The following is a 19352-nucleotide window of genomic DNA, read 5'->3' as shown; positions in this document are numbered from 1 at the left end:
TCTCAAAGGAAAGAGAAGGCGTCATAAACTTGACAATCATTGGGAAGAAGAACCCTACACCGTATTACCATCAACGCTTAGCAATGAAAAGACATGCCTTATCAGCAAAGATGGAGGAAAAACAACAGCTGTCGTTTCTAGAGATCGCTTAAAGAAATGTCCTGAACAACTAAGAATCCCTGAAGAAATTCCCAACCTTTTGCCAGTTCAAGGACCAAAAGAAAGGATGATCCATACTGCGCTTGGAGATTTTCCAGCAAGTTGGCCTCAGCACAATGGAGCCGTTGTTATTCCAGTCATTACATTCACTCAATCTAGAGAAGTAAGAGACCCAGAAGAACCTGTTCAGAACCTAGAAGTGCCAAATGTAGCTGAAGCAGAAAACCACGCATTGGTATCAATACCCAGTACACCCAGTATTCACATTGAGACACATACATCGGGTGGGAGGACACAACCTCAGACAGATGACAGTATAGTACTGCGTAGATCAACCCGCAGCAACTTTGGTCAGCTCCCATTACGCTATAGAGAAAGTACAGTTTAGTTCAAAGTAACGGAATGAAATGTAATGTTTAACCTGTTATAGTTAAGAAACGTTTAAGCGAAATGTGCCCACAAGGACTATTGTGAGACCTCCTTAAAATATTAGACCACTGGTTATGAACTGGCTTTAACCACAAACTTTGCAGTGTAAAAAGTTGCCTTCTTGGTACCAACCACAGAGTCTGCCTGTTGAGGGGCATGGCTCTGCACCAACAAGGGGGCACGCCTGTTTATGGGGCCTGCCCTCCAACACTCGGAAGCGGGTACGCCTGTTTATGGGGCCTACCTTACACCACCCTCCTCAGGAGAGGAAGATTGGAGGAAAGGTCTGGGGAATGTGATGGCCCAGACCTGGTTACCAAAAGGACCGGTGACCTACCTCCTGGGGGTTTTTGGGTGGGGTTCGGACATGTGGGTGGTTGGTGGTGAAATGGTACCTGGCATGTTTAAATGTAAATAATTGCCCCTGTGTGGGAAAAGTTTGTAAAAACCTTTTTCTTTTCTCTTGTCTTTGCAGCCCGAGGACGTGCTGATGATAACTAAGGGGGAATGTGGCGCCCCTGACCTGGTCAGGCACCACAGGGTATTGCACCCGTGCGGGAACAATGCTTCCAGGTAATCTCCAAAGGCCAGGATGAGGTGCACACACAAACATATAGTGACCAGGCCTCCCACATTACCAGAGGGGACCCTTGGGTAGCCAGCAGGGGTTAACTTCCAATTCCCAGCTGGGGGTGTGTTCAGGGGCTGGTTGCTAGGAAGCAGGGCAGAGAGAGAGAGGAGGGGAGTCGAGAGCAGAAGGTTGAAGTGTAAGGAGGGGAGCAGAGAAGCTCTCGGGTAGACAGGTCCTGAGGAGTGCTGTAGCTGGAAGCGGAGGAGAACGGAGTACCGTGGGTCGGCCTGAAGAGCATCCAGAGAAAGAGGGGTGGCTGAGTACGGAGATCCCGGTATCCGAGCACATAAGGGGAACTAGATCCCCAGTCCAGGCAGCAAACTAGCCAGAGCTGCTCAATCTACAGGTGGGGATACTCCAGGCCCCCACCACTACTACGTAGCGCTCGGGCCAGGCAGCAATCAGCAGGCCCATAAGGGGACAGGGCCAGAAGCCATCCCACCAAGGCCACGCTGCCGGCAGACGAGCCAGAGAGAGGGGAGCAGGGTGGTAACAGCTTCCCTGGAGGGGTCCTACCACGCTCCAAGCAAAGGATCCTCCTAAAACAGAAGGGGTGCAAGGAAGGCGAGTGGACAGCTACCCTCAGAACGGCCTCCTGGAATTCCTGGTTCCACCTGGTTATCACAGTGTCGCCCGGGCATCTCACCGTGACCTCCCAACAGTGAGTAAACACATTGAAAGACTTTTAGACTGTGTTTGAGTCATTCTGCGACTTGTGGTACTACAAACCTACACAGGGCCCTGGGGCTTGCCTCACTCTCAGGAGGCTACTACATCCGACTGCACCCACCATCAGCCCCAGGCGTCCCCTAACCTGCAGTGGCGGTCCCCACTGACCGCAATACTGAGAGTGGCGTCACGATCAAAACCGAAGATTCCCTACCTGTGACCAGCACCAGCTACGTGGAGTCCCTGAAGGTATGCACCGATACAACACCTGTGGGGCTTCACACTTCAACATACAAGAGGCTTTAGTATCTTTAGAAAAAACCTCACAGAAAAAAGCCACATAGTTTATACCAATAAAAACCTCCAAGTTTGGAAAATCCAAACCACCATGCTTTTTCTTTTTCATCAATATCTCCCGTTTCGCCCTTTCCATGCCGCATCCCCACAAAAACAAGAAAAGCACCCGATTTATCTTTTTCAAAGCCACAGTTGATGGAGGAAAAACCAAAGCAATATAAAGTATCATAGGCAAAATGATACTCTTCACAATCAAGACCTTTCCTGTAAAGGACAAATCCCTCAACCTCCAGAACTCCAATTTTTTAGCTATTTTACCCCCTAACTCCTCCCAACTTTCCTTACCTTTCAGCTCTTCATCAAAATCCATACCTAAGATCCTAACACTGGAACTGACACACTCCATCTGATCATCATGTAAAACACGTGGCAGACCAAAACCTTTCATCTTACTTTTGGCCCAATTAATTTTAAAGGCAGAAGCCACACAAAACAAATTAACCAGAAGCTTGACTCTCGACACGTCACAGACATTCTCACAGAGAATACAAATGTCATCCATATAGCCTAAAGCTTTAACATGTTTTCCTCCACTACCCGGAACCAATAGACCTTTAACCACTTTATCCTTCCTAATAGATTGTAACAACGGCTCTATAGCACAAATAAACAAAATGGGTGACAGAGGGCACCCCTGCCGAACCCCAGAAAGTATCTCAAAGCTATCAGTAAAAAAGCCATTCACCTGAATCTTACTTCTAGCCCCTTCATAGAGCCCATACAATAAACTAACCAAATGCTCCGGAAAGCCCATTTTCCTTAACACACAAAACAAATACACATGCGCCACCCTATCAAATGCCTTCTCAAAATCAAGCACACATACAATCACCCCCTTCTTCCTCGCCATACAATCCCCAATCATATCTCTCACTAACATCACATTTTCATGAATCCTCCTCTTAGGAACCGCACACCCCTGATCCTCCATAATAACATGTGAGATTACCTCCCTCATGCGATTGGCTAAAAGCTTGGCAAATATTTTATAATCCACATTTAGTAGCGTGATCGGACGCCAATTACCCACCACTCGCCTGTCACCTTTCTTAAACAGCAATACCACCACTCCTTGCTTCATACTGTCCGTCATCCTGCAACCAGAAAACAAACACTTCATAATAGACACCACATCCTTCCCAACAATATCCCAATACTTACTATAGAACTCCCAAGGGATCCCATCACCCCCTGGAGACTTGTTTTTAGCAGACTTAAAAATCACCTCCTTCACTTCATCCTCCGTAATGTCACTCAGCAAAAAAGGAAACTCAGATTCAGGTACAAAGTTGTCAATCACATTCAGAACCTCCTCATCCTCCCCCAGATCGCAGTCCTTCACTCCATACAGGGACTTATAATAGTCAGCCACTACACCGATCACATCCTTCCCATGCACCTCACTACCATTCTCATCCAACATTACATTCATCTCTCGCCCACCCCCACACATCTTCTTAAAGAAGAAACTGGTACACTTCTCATTCTTCTCTCTCACCTCAATTTTAGATCTCAGAATAATTTTCCTGCCCTCCTCCCCAAACCACTCTTTCATCTCACGTTTAGCTTTCTCCAGCTCATACTTTACATCCAGACCCAGAGATTTGCATTTATGCAGGTAGGAAATCCTCCTATTCTGCCACTTGTACAGATTTCTCCTCTTTCTGGCTTTCCTCTACCCAGCTTTCCTGAAAAACACACTGATTCTCACTTTCACCCAATCCCACCATAACAATAAATTTGGAAACCCTTTTTTCCTTGCAGCCCACCATGCATACTGCCTTACAAAATCCTTCTTCACCCTTTCATCCTGCAACAGACTGACATTCATTTTCCACACACCACGTCCATAAAACAAATTAGCAATTTCAAAACTCCCCACCAGACACTCATGATCAGAGAAAACAACCCTTTCTTGCGAATAATTAACACATTTTACCCCAGTGGAAGAAAAGAAAAAATAGTCCAAACGGGACTCGGTCTGACCATCATCTGCATGGTAGGTAAAGGGTCCTGGCTTGGAATCCACAGCGTCCTTTAACGAAAACTCTGAAATTAAACGATTCCATAAATTTCCGGTCACGTCCACCTTGGACTCGTATGAACCGGCTCTGCCCCTTTTGTCCAGGATGCAGTTTAAATCACCAACAACAAAAATAGGAATTTTACCATGCAGAAAAAAACGCAATTTCTCAAAAAGAGCGAGTCTCTGATTTTTATCAGCAGGGGCATAGATATTAATAAGCTTAAATTCCCACCCCCTATAACATAAAATAACACACACACATCTACCCTCTTCTACAATTACAGTTTGCTTTATCCTAATGTCCTTATTTTGAATCAAAACCCCCACCCCATCATTCTTATTTATAGCAGAAAATGACCACACCGCCTCCCCAAAACCCCACTCACTCTTCTTAGGTTCCCTATTCAGCCCACATTCCTGCACACACACCACATCACAATTTTTTGAAGATAAGAAATCAAGCACACACGCACGCTTATATGACGACTGAAACACCCTCACATTCTGAGAGGCAATATTCAGTTGCAAAGCCATGCTGAAAAATTAAACAAAGGAAAAAAGCATCAAAACAGAAACCATTCAAGTCCCACTGGCAAAGTGGATAACATCTGCTAACCCTGCCACATCTTCATTAGATAGGAAGCATTGGCCTGGAGATATAGGGTCTTCAATGACCCCTGAAAGAGAAGTAGTGCTGGCATTGGAGTCTGGACTTAGAACCTCAAAGGGGTTTTGGGAGTAGAAATCAACTTTCTCCCGTGGCCCCGTCTTCAGCCTCTTCACTGGTCTCTTGTCTTTTCTCTTAGAGACCACCTTGTGGAAGCAGGCCACTAGCTCAGCAGGGGAATACTTGCTGTTACCTGCAGCGTCCTCGTCGGATGATGACATGGCGATTTCCCCAGGGGCAGACAGGTCAGCAGTACTGGTGTCCATCTCAGGGCTGCTCAGCTGGGGAAAGTCAGTGCTGATTGCAGCATTCCCCTGAGCAGCCTCTGGAGTCTCAGCCACCTCACATAGCACAGGTGCAGAATCAGCGGAGGCCTGCAGCACCTGCAAGTCATTAGTGACCTCCTGCAGAGCACTACACTCCCCAACAGACACAGGCTCAGCAATAGCAGGAGCAGGCGGAGGATGGGAATCCCCCACTGCAGCAGGCATTACAGGCTCCATTCCAATTCCTGCAGGTTTTTCAACAAATTTTGCAGGTTGAATGTTTGCACGGACATTAAATCTAGCCTGTTTCCTGTCAAAATTTCTCCTCTCCAGAACGTACTGATCCCCAAGGGTCGGGCAGGACTTACATGTATGATCCCCATCCCCACACAGGTCACATACAGGGGGGGAGGGGCAGTTGGCAGCCTCATGCCCTGCTTTCTTGCAGTTTCTGCAGGTAAGTCCCTGCTGGCAATTTTCTTTAATGTGTCCATATCGGAAACAACTCCGGCAAAAGGATGGTTGCCCAGGGTAATGGAGAAACCCCCTATTCCCACCAATTGAAAAATTGGCCGGGGGGTGCATGATACCTCCAACACCCTCTGGGTCAGGTCTAAAACGTACCCAAAATTTAATATTTCCATTGAATACATTAAAGACATTTCTCTGGGGAATGCCACCTTTCACAGAGGAGCAGTATCTTGCCAAAAAGGCCTTTACCATGGTGGTCTCAGTAAATGGATTATACATATGAACAGTCAGGGGTCTCTCCACTGCAGAAAATAAAGGAGTAACAGAAATGTACCTCATATACTCATGCTTATGGTGCCTCTGCAGGTCTTGGTAAAAATTCAGACAGTCTTCCTCATGGTAAAATGAAATGTCATACTGACCAGTAGATGGGAACTCCTGCATACAAAACACTTTATCCAGCTCAATGCCGCCCAGCTCCATGATCACGCTCTCCACTATATGTCCTAACTGTAGGGAATTCTTCTTCTCCACCGAGACAGTCAGACGAACCGTGTTCTTTATAGCTGCCATTACAAGAAATATGCCCAAGGCACACGATCGCAGTCTTCACAGCGTCGGAAGTCGCCTTCCACGTAAAAGCCCACAGGCCAGACCCAGCAAGGTTTCCCTCACTGGATCTTAGCCAAAAGGCCGAGAAGCGATAACCAGAATTGGTTTGGGCCTCGAGTGGCACCCTGGCCTCAGCCGGACACATCTTAGGGAGAGAGAGTGAGAGGGAGACAAACCCACGCCTACAGAAGACATTTTGTCACCCAAGCCAACCCTTGAAAAGGCTGCTTTGCACAGCAAAAACACGAAGAATGGTGCGTTTTGCAGCCGCCGCCCACTGCAATGAATCTGAATAACTCCTCCTTTTGGGCACAAGCACCTTCCCTGCCCCTTGCAGTCTTTCCAATTCATGATACAAAAAGACGGACAGGACAGGTCGCCTGACTTTCCGTCACTGCCACCCTTTGCCATCCTTACCTGTAGAAAGCCCTTTCATCATCCCCAAACCCTAATCTTTTCCCTTCACTTCCCAGCCCCCAAACCCTGCCCTCTGAACCCTTCTCACCCCCCGCATCCCTTGTCCTGTGATCCCCCTACCACCCGGGAAAAAAACGGCTTGACCCCTCCTTCCACTAGCCCACCCTCCTACCCAAAGAGCAATTTCTACTGCGCAGCTGGCTTTCTAGGCAGCAGCGCTATTGTGATGTCATCGGGGGGCATTGTGACAAGCCGCCAGTGTTCCGTCTCTTCATGTTGTGCACTGTTCAAACGGAAAATACATCAACAGGCAGGCTACAGAAAAGCTTACTAACAAAGGTTAGAGAGGGGCTTTCTCAGAGGGCTTTTTACAGTTTGTCTATACCCAATTAGCCGGTTTAGTATACTTAATGAAAGTACTAATTCTTTCATAGGTCGCCCATTCTTAGTATTTGACGTTCCTTATATTGTGGTATAAGGCTTTGCAGCAGGTTGCAACACACCAGTGGTCACTGCAGCAGCTGACTCCACTTTGTCCAAAAGGGATCTATTCCATTCAATTGCACATGATCTAGATTAGACTGACAACAAGATACTGCACGGGACATAGCAGAGTTGGTGAAGTTGAGTGGTGAGGAGTTTGCCATTTGGATGAATAAAGCAAGTAAAAAGTGTGAAAGATAAAAATTCATTTCAATTCGCTAATCGGGCTAATATGAATCAGGTGAATCGAGTTCTGCTTTTGGAAACTGGGTTAAGAAGGGGTGCACCGTTCCTGGAGGTACTGCAATACCAGGTCAATGCGTGGAGTGGACAGAGCAAGCTCTTTTTCCATCTCCCTGTTCTAAAAATCCATTTAATATATGGTCCCCAGATAGGGGACGTATCAGATATTAAACTGATAAGAACAGATGAGATTTCATCCGCAATTTTCAGAATCAAGGTAGCCCCGAAGGCCAGCAGACTACCACACAAAAGCGCAGTGCCTGGGTGATCGCCTCCCGAGCCCAGGAACCACCAGCCACAAAGGGACGTAAGCACCAAAAGGCGCAACAATCCCCGAGGCCGGCGGTCGTGCAAGCCCGGGCCCCTCCCAGCCAAGACCAAGGCAAACCCAATGAAGGGACTACACTTGATCTTAGCCAAAAGGCCGAGAAGCGATAACCAGAATTGGTTTGGGCCTCGAGTGGCACCCTGGCCTCAGCCGGACACATCTTAGGGAGAGAGAGTGAGAGGGAGACAAACCCACGCCTACAGAAGACATTTTGTCACCCAAGCCAACCCTTGAAAAGGCTGCTTTGCACAGCAAAAACACGAAGAATGGTGCGTTTTGCAGCCGCCGCCCACTGCAATGAATCTGAATAACTCCTCCTTTTGGGCACAAGCACCTCCCCTGCCCCTTGCAGTCTTTCCAATTCATGATACAAAAAGACGGACAGGACAGGTCGCCTGACTTTCCGTCACTGCCACCCTTTGCCATCCTTACCTGTAGAAAGCCCTTTCATCATCCCCAAACCCTAATCTTTTCCCTTCACTTCCCAGCCCCCAAACCCTGCCCTCTGAACCCTTCTCACCCCCCGCATCCCTTGTCCTGTGATCCCCCTACCACCCGGGAAAAAAACGGCTTGACCCCTCCTTCCACTAGCCCACCCTCCTACCCAAAGAGCAATTTCTACTGCGCAGCTGGCTTTCTAGGCAGCAGCGCTATTGTGATGTCATCGGGGGGCATTGTGACAAGCCGCCAGTGTTCCGTCTCTTCATGTTGTGCACTGTTCAAACGGAAAATACATCAACAGGCAGGCTACAGAAAAGCTTACTAACAAAGGTTAGAGAGGGGCTTTCTCAGAGGGCTTTTTACAGTTTGTCTATTCCCAATTAGCCGGTTTAGTATACTTAATGAAAGTACTAATTCTTTCATAGGTCGCCCATTCTTAGTATTTGACGTTCCTTATATTGTGGTATAAGGCTTTGCAGCAGGTTGCAACACACCAGTGGTCACTGCAGCAGCTGACTCCACTTTGTCCAAAAGGGATCTATTCCATTCAATTGCACATGATCTAGATTAGACTGACAACAAGATACTGCACGGGACATAGCAGAGTTGGTGAAGTTGAGTGGTGAGGAGTTTGCCATTTGGATGAATAAAGCAAGTAAAAAGTGTGAAAGATAAAAATTCATTTCAATTCGCTAATCGGGCTAATATGAATCAGGTGAATCGAGTTCTGCTTTTGGAAACTGGGTTAAGAAGGGGTGCACCGTTCCTGGAGGTACTGCAATACCAGGTCAATGCGTGGAGTGGACAGAGCAAGCTCTTTTTCCATCTCCCTGTTCTAAAAATCCATTTAATATATGGTCCCCAGATAGGGGACGTATCAGATATTAAACTGATAAGAACAGATTTTTGATTTAATGAAGCTTTCCAAAGCACCACAAAAAAAGCATGACCGAAGTCACACCAAAAACAGTGCAAAGGCTAGGATTCGTGTGGACCCCACCGTGAGGAGAGGGTCCCCAAAAATCAACCCCGTCCCTCCGAGCCAGAAGGCCACAGCAAGGGTCAGGGATCTTCGGTGCTCCCCCAAGCCGAAGCCTGGTTGAGCCTTGTCGTTGCTCCCAGCGTCCACCCAGGCATCTTACCCAAGTGGAGTAGAGAGCTACTAGTTGTTGGTTTCGCAGCCGAAACTGCCCGGACCGTCAACCGGTGTTGGTTTCTCAGCCCAAGGCTAACCGGACCTCCAACCGGGTGTTGGTTTCTCAGCCGAAGCTGACCCAGACCTCCAACCGGGTGTTGGTTTCTCAGCCGAAGCTGACCCGGACCTCCAACCGGGTGTTAGTTTCTCAGCCCAAAGCTGACCAGACCTCCGACCGGGATTATAAAAATTTCCCTTCCTAGCCAGAAGGCCGGGATAGGGTAATATGCTCAAAAAGTATGAAAAAGCAAGGTACGGTGTGCTACAGAGCCCAAGGCTTGCCGGGGTCCCAAGCCAGCAAGCTCAGACTCACTCCAGGGTCGTCAGTCCTGGGGCACGTTGTACCATAGCCCCCCACCCTTACTCAGTCTAATAGCCTCGATCCTGGTAGGGCCATGTTTTCCACTAGATGAATATACTATCCACCCAGAGTACTAGCAAGCGCAACCTTCCAGTGTGCATTGTATCATTGTACTAAGGTGGCCTGGAGCTTAAACCACCTCTTCGAACAACACTACACTTGATCTTATCCAAAAGGCCGAAAAGCGATAACCAGAATTTGTTTGGGCCTCGAGTGGCACCCTGGCCTCAGCCGGACACATCTTAGGGAGAGAGAGTGAGAGGGAGACAAACCCACGCCTACAGAAGACATTTTGTCACCCAAGCCAACCCTTGAAAAGGCTGCTTTGCACAGCAAAAACACGAAGAATGGTGCGTTTTGCAGCCGCCGCCCACTGCAATGAATCTGAATAACTCCTCCTTTTGGGCACAAGCACCTCCCCTGCCCCTTGCAGTCTTTCCAATTCATGATACAAAAAGACGGACAGGACAGGTCGCCTGACTTTCCGTCACTGCCACCCTTTGCCATCCTTACCTGTAGAAAGCCCTTTCATCATCCCCAAACCCTAATCTTTTCCCTTCACTTCCCAGCCCCCAAACCCTGCCCTCTGAACCCTTCTCACCCCCCGCATCCCTTGTCCTGTGATCCCCCTACCACCCGGGAAAAAAACGGCTTGACCCCTCCTTCCACTAGCCCACCCTCCTACCCAAAGAGCAATTTCTACTGCGCAGCTGGCTTTCTAGGCAGCAGCGCTATTGTGATGTCATCGGGGGGCATTGTGACAAGCCGCCAGTGTTCCGTCTCTTCATGTTGTGCACTGTTCAAACGGAAAATACATCAACAGGCAGGCTACAGAAAAGCTTACTAACAAAGGTTAGAGAGGGGCTTTCTCAGAGGGCTTTTTACAGTTTGTCTATTCCCAATTAGCCGGTTTAGTATACTTAATGAAAGTACTAATTCTTTCATAGGTCGCCCATTCTTAGTATTTGACGTTCCTTATATTGTGGTATAAGGCTTCGAAACACACCAGTGGTCACTGCAGCAGCTGACTCCACTTTGTCCAAAAGGGATCTATTCCATTCAATTGCACATGATCTAGATTAGACTGACAACAAGATACTGCACGGGACATAGCAGAGTTGGTGAAGTTGAGTGGTGAGGAGTTTGCCATTTGGATGAATAAAGCAAGTAAAAAGTGTGAAAGATAAAAATTCATTTCAATTCGCTAATCGGGCTAATATGAATCAGGTGAATCGAGTTCTGCTTTTGGAAACTGGGTTAAGAAGGGGTGCACCGTTCCTGGAGGTACTGCAATACCAGGTCAATGCGTGGAGTGGACAGAGCAAGCTCTTTTTCCATCTCCCTGTTCTAAAAATCCATTTAATATATGGTCCCCAGATAGGGGACGTATCAGATATTAAACTGATAAGAACAGATTTTTGATTTAATGAAGCTTTCCAAAGCACCGCAAAAATGCATGACCGAAGTCACACCAAAAACAGCGCAAAGGCTAGGATTCGTGTGGACCCCTCCGTGAGAAGAGGATCCCCAAAAATCAACCCCGTCCTTCCGAGCCAGAAGGCCACAGCGAGGGTCAGGGATCTTCGGTGCTCCCCCAAGCCGAAGCCTGGTTGAGCCTTGTTGTTGCTCCCAGCGTCCACCGAGGCATCTTACCCAAGTGGAGTAGGGAGCTACTAGTCGTTGGTTTCGCAGCCGAGACTGCCCGGACCGTCAACCGGTGTTGGTTTCTCAGCCCAAGGCTGACCGGACCTCCAACCGGGTGTTGGTTTCTCAGCCCAAGGCTGACCGGACCTCCAACCGGGTGTTGGTTTCTCAGCCCAAGGCTAACCGGACCTCCAACCGGGTGTTGGTTTCTCAGCCAAAGCTGACCCGGACCTCCAACCGGGTGTTGGTTTCTCAGCCCAAAGCTGACCGGACCTCCGACCGGGATTATAAAAATTTCCCTTCTTAGCCAGAAGGCCGGGATAGGGCAATATGCTTGGAAAGTATGAATAGGCAAGGCGCGGCGTGCGACAGAGTCTGAGGCTTACCAGGGTCCCAACCTAGCAAGTTCAGATTCCCTCCAGGGTGTCCATTCCTGGGGCACATTGCACCATAACCCCCACACTTACTCAGTCTAATAGCCTCGATCCTGGTAGGGCCAAGGTTTCCTCTAGATGGATATACTATCCTCCCAAAGTACTAACAAGCGCAACCTTCCAGTGTGCATTGCATCATTGTACTAAGGTGGCCGGAGCCTTAAACCACCTTTTCGAACGATAGTACACTTGATCTTAGCCAAAAGGCCGAGAAGCGATAACCAGAATTGGTTTGGGCCTCGAGTGGCACCCTGGCCTCAGCCGGACACATCTTAGGGAGAGAGAGTGAGAGGGAGACAAACCCACGCCTACAGAAGACATTTTGTCACCCAAGCCAACCCTTGAAAAGGCTGCTTTGCACAGCAAAAACACGAAGAATGGTGCGTTTTGCAGCCGCCGCCCACTGCAATGAATCTGAATAACTCCTCCTTTTGGGCACAAGCACCTCCCCTGCCCCTTGCAGTCTTTCCAATTCATGATACAAAAAGACGGACAGGACAGGTCGCCTGACTTTCCGTCACTGCCACCCTTTGCCATCCTTACCTGTAGAAAGCCCTTTCATCATCCCCAAACCCTAATCTTTTCCCTTCACTTCCCAGCCCCCAAACCCTGCCCTCTGAACCCTTCTCACCCCCCGCATCCCTTGTCCTGTGATCCCCCTACCACCCGGGAAAAAAACGGCTTGACCCCTCCTTCCACTAGCCCACCCTCCTACCCAAAGAGCAATTTCTGCTGCGCAGCTGGCTTTCTAGGCAGCAGCGCTATTGTGATGTCATCGGGGGGCATTGTGACAAGCCGCCAGTGTTCCGTCTCTTCATGTTGTGCACTGTTCAAACGGAAAATACATCAACAGGCAGGCTACAGAAAAGCTTACTAACAAAGGTTAGAGAGGGGCTTTCTCAGAGGGCTTTTTACAGTTTGTCTATTACCAATTAGCCGGTTTAGTATACTTAATGAAAGTACTAATTCTTTCATAGGTCGCCCATTCTTAGTATTTGACGTTCCTTATATTGTGGTATAAGGCTTCGAAGCAGGTTGCAACACACCTGTGGTCACTGCAGCAGCTGACTCCACTTTGTCCAAAAGGGATCTATTCCATTCAATTGCACATGATCTAGATTAGACTGACAACAAGATACTGCACGGGACATAGCAGAGTTGGTGAAGTTGAGTGGTGAGGAGTTTGCCATTTGGATGAATAAAGCAAGTAAAAAGTGTGAAAGATAAAAATTCATTTCAATTCGCTAATCGGGCTAATATGAATCAGGTGAATCGAGTTCTGCTTTTGGAAACTGGGTTAAGAAGGGGTGCACCGTTCCTGGAGGTACTGCAATACCAGGTCAATGCGTGGAGTGGACAGAGCAAGCTCTTTTTCCATCTCCCTGTTCTAAAAATCCATTTAATATATGGTCTCCAGATAGGGGACGTATCAGATATTAAACTGATAAGAACAGATAAGATTTCATCCGCAATTTTCAGAATCAAGGTAGCCCCGAAGGCCAGCAGGCCACCACACAAAAGCGCAGTGCCTGGGTGACCGCCTCCCGAGCCCAGGAACCACCAGCCAAAAGGGGACGTAAGCACCAAAAGGCGCAACAATCCCCGAGGCCGGCGGTTGTGCAAGCCCGGGCCCCTCCCAGCCAAGACCAAGGCAAACCCAATGAAGGGAGTACACTTGATCTTAGCCAAAAGGCCGAGAAGCGATAACCAGAATTGGTTTGGGCCTCGAGTGGCACCCTGGCCTCAGCCGGACACATCTTAGGGAGAGAGAGTGAGAGGGAGACAAACCCACGCCTACAGAAGACATTTTGTCACCCAAGCCAACCCTTGAAAAGGCTGCTTTGCACAGCAAAAACACGAAGAATGGTGCGTTTTGCAGCCGCCGCCCACTGCAATGAATCTGAATAACTCCTCCTTTTGGGCACAAGCACCTCCCCTGCCCCTTGCAGTCTTTCCAATTCATGATACAAAAAGACGGACAGGACAGGTCGCCTGACTTTCCGTCACTGCCACCCTTTGCCATCCTTACCTGTAGAAAGCCCTTTCATCATCCCCAAACCCTAATCTTTTCCCTTCACTTCCCAGCCCCCAAACCCTGCCCTCTGAACCCTTCTCACCCCCCGCATCCCTTGTCCTGTGATCCCCCTACCACCCGGGAAAAAAACGGCTTGACCCCTCCTTCCACTAGCCCACCCTCCTACCCAAAGAGCAATTTCTGCTGTGCAGCTGGATTTCTAGGCAGCAGCGCTATTGTGATGTCATCGGGGGGCATTGTGACAAGCCGCCAGTGTTCCGTCTCTTCATGTTGTGCACTGTTCAAACGGAAAATACATCAACAGGCAGGCTACAGAAAAGCTTACTAACAAAGGTTAGAGAGGGGCTTTCTCAGAGGGCTTTTTACAGTTTGTCTATTCCCAATTAGCCGGTTTAGTATACTTAATGAAAGTACTAATTCTTTCATAGGTCGCCCATTCTTAGTATTTGACGTTCCTTATATTGTGGTATAAGGCTTCGAAGCAGGTTGCAACACACCTGTGGTCACTGCAGCAGCTGACTCCACTTTGTCCAAAAGGGATCTATTCCATTCAATTGCACATGATCTAGATTAGACTGACAACAAGATACTGCACGGGACATAGCAGAGTTGGTGAAGTTGAGTGGTGAGGAGTTTGCCATTTGGATGAATAAAGCAAGTAAAAAGTGTGAAAGATAAAAATTCATTTCAATTCGCTAATCGGGCTAATATGAATCAGGTGAATCGAGTTCTGCTTTTGGAAACTGGGTTAAGAAGGGGTGCACCGTTCCTGGAGGTACTGCAATACCAGGTCAATGCGTGGAGTGGACAGAGCAAGCTCTTTTTCCATCTCCCTGTTCTAAAAATCCATTTAATATATGGTCCCCAGATAGGGGACGTATCAGATATTAAACTGATAAGAACAGATTTTTTGATTTAATGAAGCTTTCCAAAGCACCACAAAAAATGCATGACCGAAGTCACACCAAAAACAGTGCAAAGGCTAGGATTCGTGTGGACCCCACCGTGAGGAGAGGGTCCCCAAAAATCAACCCCGTCCCTCCGAGCCAGAAGGCCACAGCAAGGGTCAGGGATCTTCGGTGCTCCCCCAAGCCGAAGCCTGGTTGAGCCTTGTCGTTGCTCCCAGCGTCCACCCAGGCATCTTACCCAAGTGGAGTAGAGAGCTACTAGTTGTTGGTTTCGCAGCCGAAACTGCCCGGACCGTCAACCGGTGTTGGTTTCTCAGCCCAAGGCTAACCGGACCTCCAACCGGGTGTTGGTTTCTCAGCCGAAGCTGACCCAGACCTCCAACCGGGTGTTGGTTTCTCAGCCGAAGCTGACCCAGACCTCCAACCGGGTGTTAGTTTCTCAGCCCAAAGCTGACCAGACCTCCGACCGGGATTATAAAAATTTCCCTTCCTAGCCAGAAGGCCGGGATAGGGTAATATGCTCAAAAAGTATGAAAAGGCAAGGTACGGTGTGCTACAGAGCCCAAGGCTTGCCGGGGTCCCAAGCCAGCAAGCTCAGACTCACTCCAGGGTCGTCAGTCCTGGGGCACGTTGTACCATAGCCCCCCACCCTTACTCAGTCTAATAGCCTCGATCCTGGTAGGGCCATGTTTTCCTCTAGATGAATATACTATCCACCCAGAGTACTAGCAAGCGCAACCTTCCAGTGTGCATTGTATCATTGTACTAAGGTGGCCTGGAGCTTAAACCACCTCTTCGAACAACACTACACTTGATCTTAGCCAAAAGGCCGAGAAGCGATAAGAACAGATTTTTTTTTTTTTTTTTTTTATCTTTATTATCATGCACTACTCACAAAAAGGTAACAAACCGTGTACAGTGCCGCAGCCCCGTACACACAGAAATATACAATCCTTCTTACATAGCCATAGAGTACGACGCACTAAACTATACATCACGCTCCTATGCTTATCCATAACACTCAAGCTGAAAGAAAAAGTTAGACAATAAATAACGACGAACCGGCGATTGGGGGATCGGGGTAGGGGAAAAGGGGGATAGGGTGGGGAAGTCACAGGCCCGAAGCTTTATTGAAAGACGCACATAACGGGAAAAGGAGGGAGGGGGCATGGAAGAGGTCTAAACCTCCTCCTCGGCGCTGTCGTCCGGACTGTCCATGATGGAATAGTCTCTGAGCAGGCTGTGGATCAGCCTGCGGCAATCCTGGATAGACATCCTCTCCCTCTTCAAGATGAGCCGGTTCCTGGCGACCCAAATAGCGTCCTTAAAGCAGTTCATAAGGCGCCAAGCCTCCTGGATGGCTCCAACGGTGTGAGTCCCAGGGAAGAGTCCATAAAGTACGGAATGGTACGATAGGCTCCCTCTGGGGACGGAGTTCCTCAGGTCATCCTCCAGGGCAACCAACAGGCGCTGTGCGAAACGGCAGTCCCAAAAGGCGTGCAGCGATGTTTCCTCCACGAAGGGGCACCTTGGGCAGTACCGGGTTTTGCACAGGTTCCGGGCGTGCATGAATGACCGGACGGGCAGTCCGCCCTGTATCGCCATCCATGACAAGTCCTTGTGCCCGTTGGTCAATCCAGCCGATGACACGTTTGTCCAAACAGTCTCCAGTGTGTCGTGATGAAGTCCTGGAATGTTCTCCATTTCGTCCTTGGCTCTGATGAGTTTGTGGATAGTCTTTGGCTTCCACAAATCAGGCTTGAGTCCCTCCAGTTGGTGTTCCCTCACAAACCGAACCACGTCTCCGTAGAACCATGGCGCCGTCCAGTTGTAGGGGAAGGAGCTGTCCCACTTGTCCCAGCCTAACCGTCTCCAAAGGGGGAGCAGGAAGAAGCGAGACATGGACCCACCCGCGGAACCTCTCTTGACTCGCAGAGTTCGGCGAACGCAGTCACATACGAAGGAGGATCGCAGGAGGGTGGGGATATCGGGTACGCCCTTCCCACCCTTGCGAGGATCCTTGTACATGATGCTCCGCTTTACTCTGTCCATCTTGGATCCCCAGACAAAACGAAACACCGTCCTGGTAATGGCCCTGCACACGGTGGCAAGGGGGGGCCAGGCCTGGGCCGTGTACTGCAGCACGGGCAGTACCTCGTTACGCAGGACCAGTGCTTTGCCCTCACAGGTGAGGCGTCTGAGGCTCCACAGACCGATCCGTTGGGTGATCTTGGTCAAGCGTTCCTCCCAGGACTTGAGGGCTGCTCCTTCCTTCCCGAACCAGACTCCAAGAACCTTGATGAAATCCGGCTGGATGCTGAAAGGGAAGGGGGCGGAAGAGGCCGGCTGCCAGTCCCCGAAGAGCATGGCTTCCGACTTCCCGCAGTTGACTTTGGCTCCCGAAGCCCGTCCGAAGGTCTCACAGGTCTGGACGAGGGTGTCGACTGAGCGCCGGTCCGCGCAGAAGACGGTCACGTCGTCCATGTAGAGCGAGCACTTGACCTCGAAGCGTTCTGGTCCTGGTGCGGTGATCCCTCTGATCTCTCCATTCCGCCGGATAGCCTCTGCAAAGAGTTCTATAACACAAACAAAAAGAAGAGGTGACAGAGGACAGCCTTGTCTGACCCCTGAGAGGACCGGGAAGGGGTCAGTCTTCCAGCCGTTTACCAACACCGAGCTGTGAATATCAAAATACATTAGTTGGACATACAAGCAAAACATGTTACCCAAACCTAACCTGTGCAGAGCTTTGCCCAGGAACTCATGGGAAACACGGTCGAAGGCCTTTTCCTGATCCAACGAGATCAGGGCTGCGTGCACCCGGCGGGCTTTGATGTACTCGACCGTGTCCCGCATGAGAGCCAGGCTGTCTGCGATGCGACGTCCGGGGATGCCGCAGGTCTGATCCGGGTGGATGATCCGTCCGATAACAGTCTTCAATCTCGTTGCCATCGTCTTGGCCAGGATCTTGTAGTCGACGTTCAGAAGGGTGATGGGACGCCAATTCTTCAGGTCGCACCTCTCTCCTTTACGCTTGTACAGGATCGTGACCATTCCTTCCCTCAGAGATGGAGGCATTCTGCCCTCCACCACCATCTCCTCATACAGCCCTAACAGGTCCGGACAGATTAGGTCTCCCAGCGCTACATAGAGCTCTGCTGGGAGGCCGTCACTGCCCGGTGTCCTGCCAGAACTAAAGGATTTGGCGGCCGAGAGCAGCTCGTCCACCGTCAGAGGAACATCCATGGCCGCCGCGTCTGCAGGGTCAAGATGGTTAGTGATACCTGACAGGAACTTATCGGCGGCCTCGGGGTCAGTAGTCTTGCGGGCGTAGAGTTCGCTGTAGAAGTCGCTGACGACCTTCATCACGTTCTCTTTCCCGCGTCGCATGTTTCCACTCTCGTCTCGTAGTTCATTCATGGGCGTGTGACCGGCGTGGAGTTTCCTGAAAAAGAACGAGTTACATTTCTCACCCTTCTCCAGGTTCTCCACTTTGGAACGGAAGACAATTCGCTCGGACTCCTCCTCGAAGTGCCTTTTCAGGCTCCTCTTAGTCTCCTCCAGCTCCTCTCTCACGTCCCAGCCGCATCGAAGAAGGTCCTGCAGGGAACGCAGCTCACGCTGGAGTCTCCTGAAGTCCCTCCTCTTCAGACACGCCTGTTGTTGACTCTTTGCCTGAAAGAAGAAACGGAACTCGAGTTTAACGTATTCCCACCAGTCAGAAACAGACTGGAAGCCCGCCTTGTAGGCCCGCCACGTGGAGTAGGCAGCTCTAAGCTCCTCCAGAATCTCACCCTTTTCCAGCAGAGAGCAGTTCAGCTTCCAGGAGCCCGGGCCAATGGGGAAGCCATGGCCCAGCACACCTTGAAAGTGAATGGCTCTGTGGTCAGAGAAGAAGCAGGGGACCATCGAGTGCCCACTCCGCCCAACCGCCCGAGAGGTAAACACAAAGTCAATCCTGGAACGCAGCGAGCCATCGGATCGGCACCATGAATAGTTCACGGATCCGTGTCCGATGGAGCCAACAACGTCCACAAGAGAGGCTTCGGTCACCATCTCAATGAGCAGTTTGGATGTGACGTCCAACTTGGCAGCCGTTCCAGAACTGCGTCCATCCTCCTCAATCGGGCAGTTGAAATCCCCGGCCATCACTACCGTCCTGGCGGTAGCGAGCTGAGGGCGCAGGGCTTGGAGGAGCTCCAGTCGATCGCTCTTCACAGGAGAAGCATACACATTGATGAACCTGACAGGTTCTCCCGCCCAGGTGCCATCCACGAGCAGTAACCTGCCGCAGACGATTTCCTGAACAGAGTCCAATGTGAAGGCGCTTCCCCTGATCAGCACGGCGACCCCCGCGGACCTACAGTCGCCCCCGCCAGACCAGTAGGATGGGCCATGGGTCCACTCCCTGGCCAGATGGTTGAAGGACCTAGAGGAGGGAAGGGAGCATTCCTGCAGGAAAAATACATCACTAGACTGAGTGTTAAGGAACGTAAAAATTGTCTGACGTCGGAACTTGTCTCTGATGCTCCTAACATTAATGGAAAAGATGTTAATGTTAGCAGTCATTGGAGGA

The 19352-nt window shown here is 49.8% G+C and overlaps 5 non-coding genes across 5 annotated transcripts; all 5 read right to left on the bottom strand.

Annotated features, from left to right (window-relative positions):
• Positions 1-7463: 7463 nt before the first annotated feature.
• LOC142264303 (U2 spliceosomal RNA) lies at positions 7464-7647 on the bottom strand. Its single transcript, XR_012730840.1, has one exon. It is a non-coding gene; the product is annotated as a U2 spliceosomal RNA (small nuclear RNA).
• A 1302-nt stretch (positions 7648-8949) lies between these two features.
• LOC142264223 (U2 spliceosomal RNA) lies at positions 8950-9141 on the bottom strand. Its single transcript, XR_012730789.1, has one exon. It is a non-coding gene; the product is annotated as a U2 spliceosomal RNA (small nuclear RNA).
• Positions 9142-11017: 1876 nt separating this feature from the next.
• LOC142264270 (U2 spliceosomal RNA) lies at positions 11018-11213 on the bottom strand. Its single transcript, XR_012730815.1, has one exon. It is a non-coding gene; the product is annotated as a U2 spliceosomal RNA (small nuclear RNA).
• A 1922-nt stretch (positions 11214-13135) lies between these two features.
• On the bottom strand, positions 13136-13319 carry LOC142264230 (U2 spliceosomal RNA). Its single transcript, XR_012730795.1, has one exon. It is a non-coding gene; the product is annotated as a U2 spliceosomal RNA (small nuclear RNA).
• Positions 13320-14621: 1302 nt separating this feature from the next.
• On the bottom strand, positions 14622-14815 carry LOC142264260 (U2 spliceosomal RNA). The gene has a single exon (XR_012730807.1). It is a non-coding gene; the product is annotated as a U2 spliceosomal RNA (small nuclear RNA).
• Between the last annotated feature and the right edge of the window lie 4537 nt (positions 14816-19352).

This window comes from Anomaloglossus baeobatrachus, unplaced genomic scaffold (assembly GCF_048569485.1).
Source record: "Anomaloglossus baeobatrachus isolate aAnoBae1 unplaced genomic scaffold, aAnoBae1.hap1 Scaffold_263, whole genome shotgun sequence".
Lineage (NCBI taxonomy): Eukaryota > Metazoa > Chordata > Amphibia > Anura > Aromobatidae > Anomaloglossus > Anomaloglossus baeobatrachus.
This window is presented reverse-complemented; position numbering and strand designations above follow the sequence as displayed.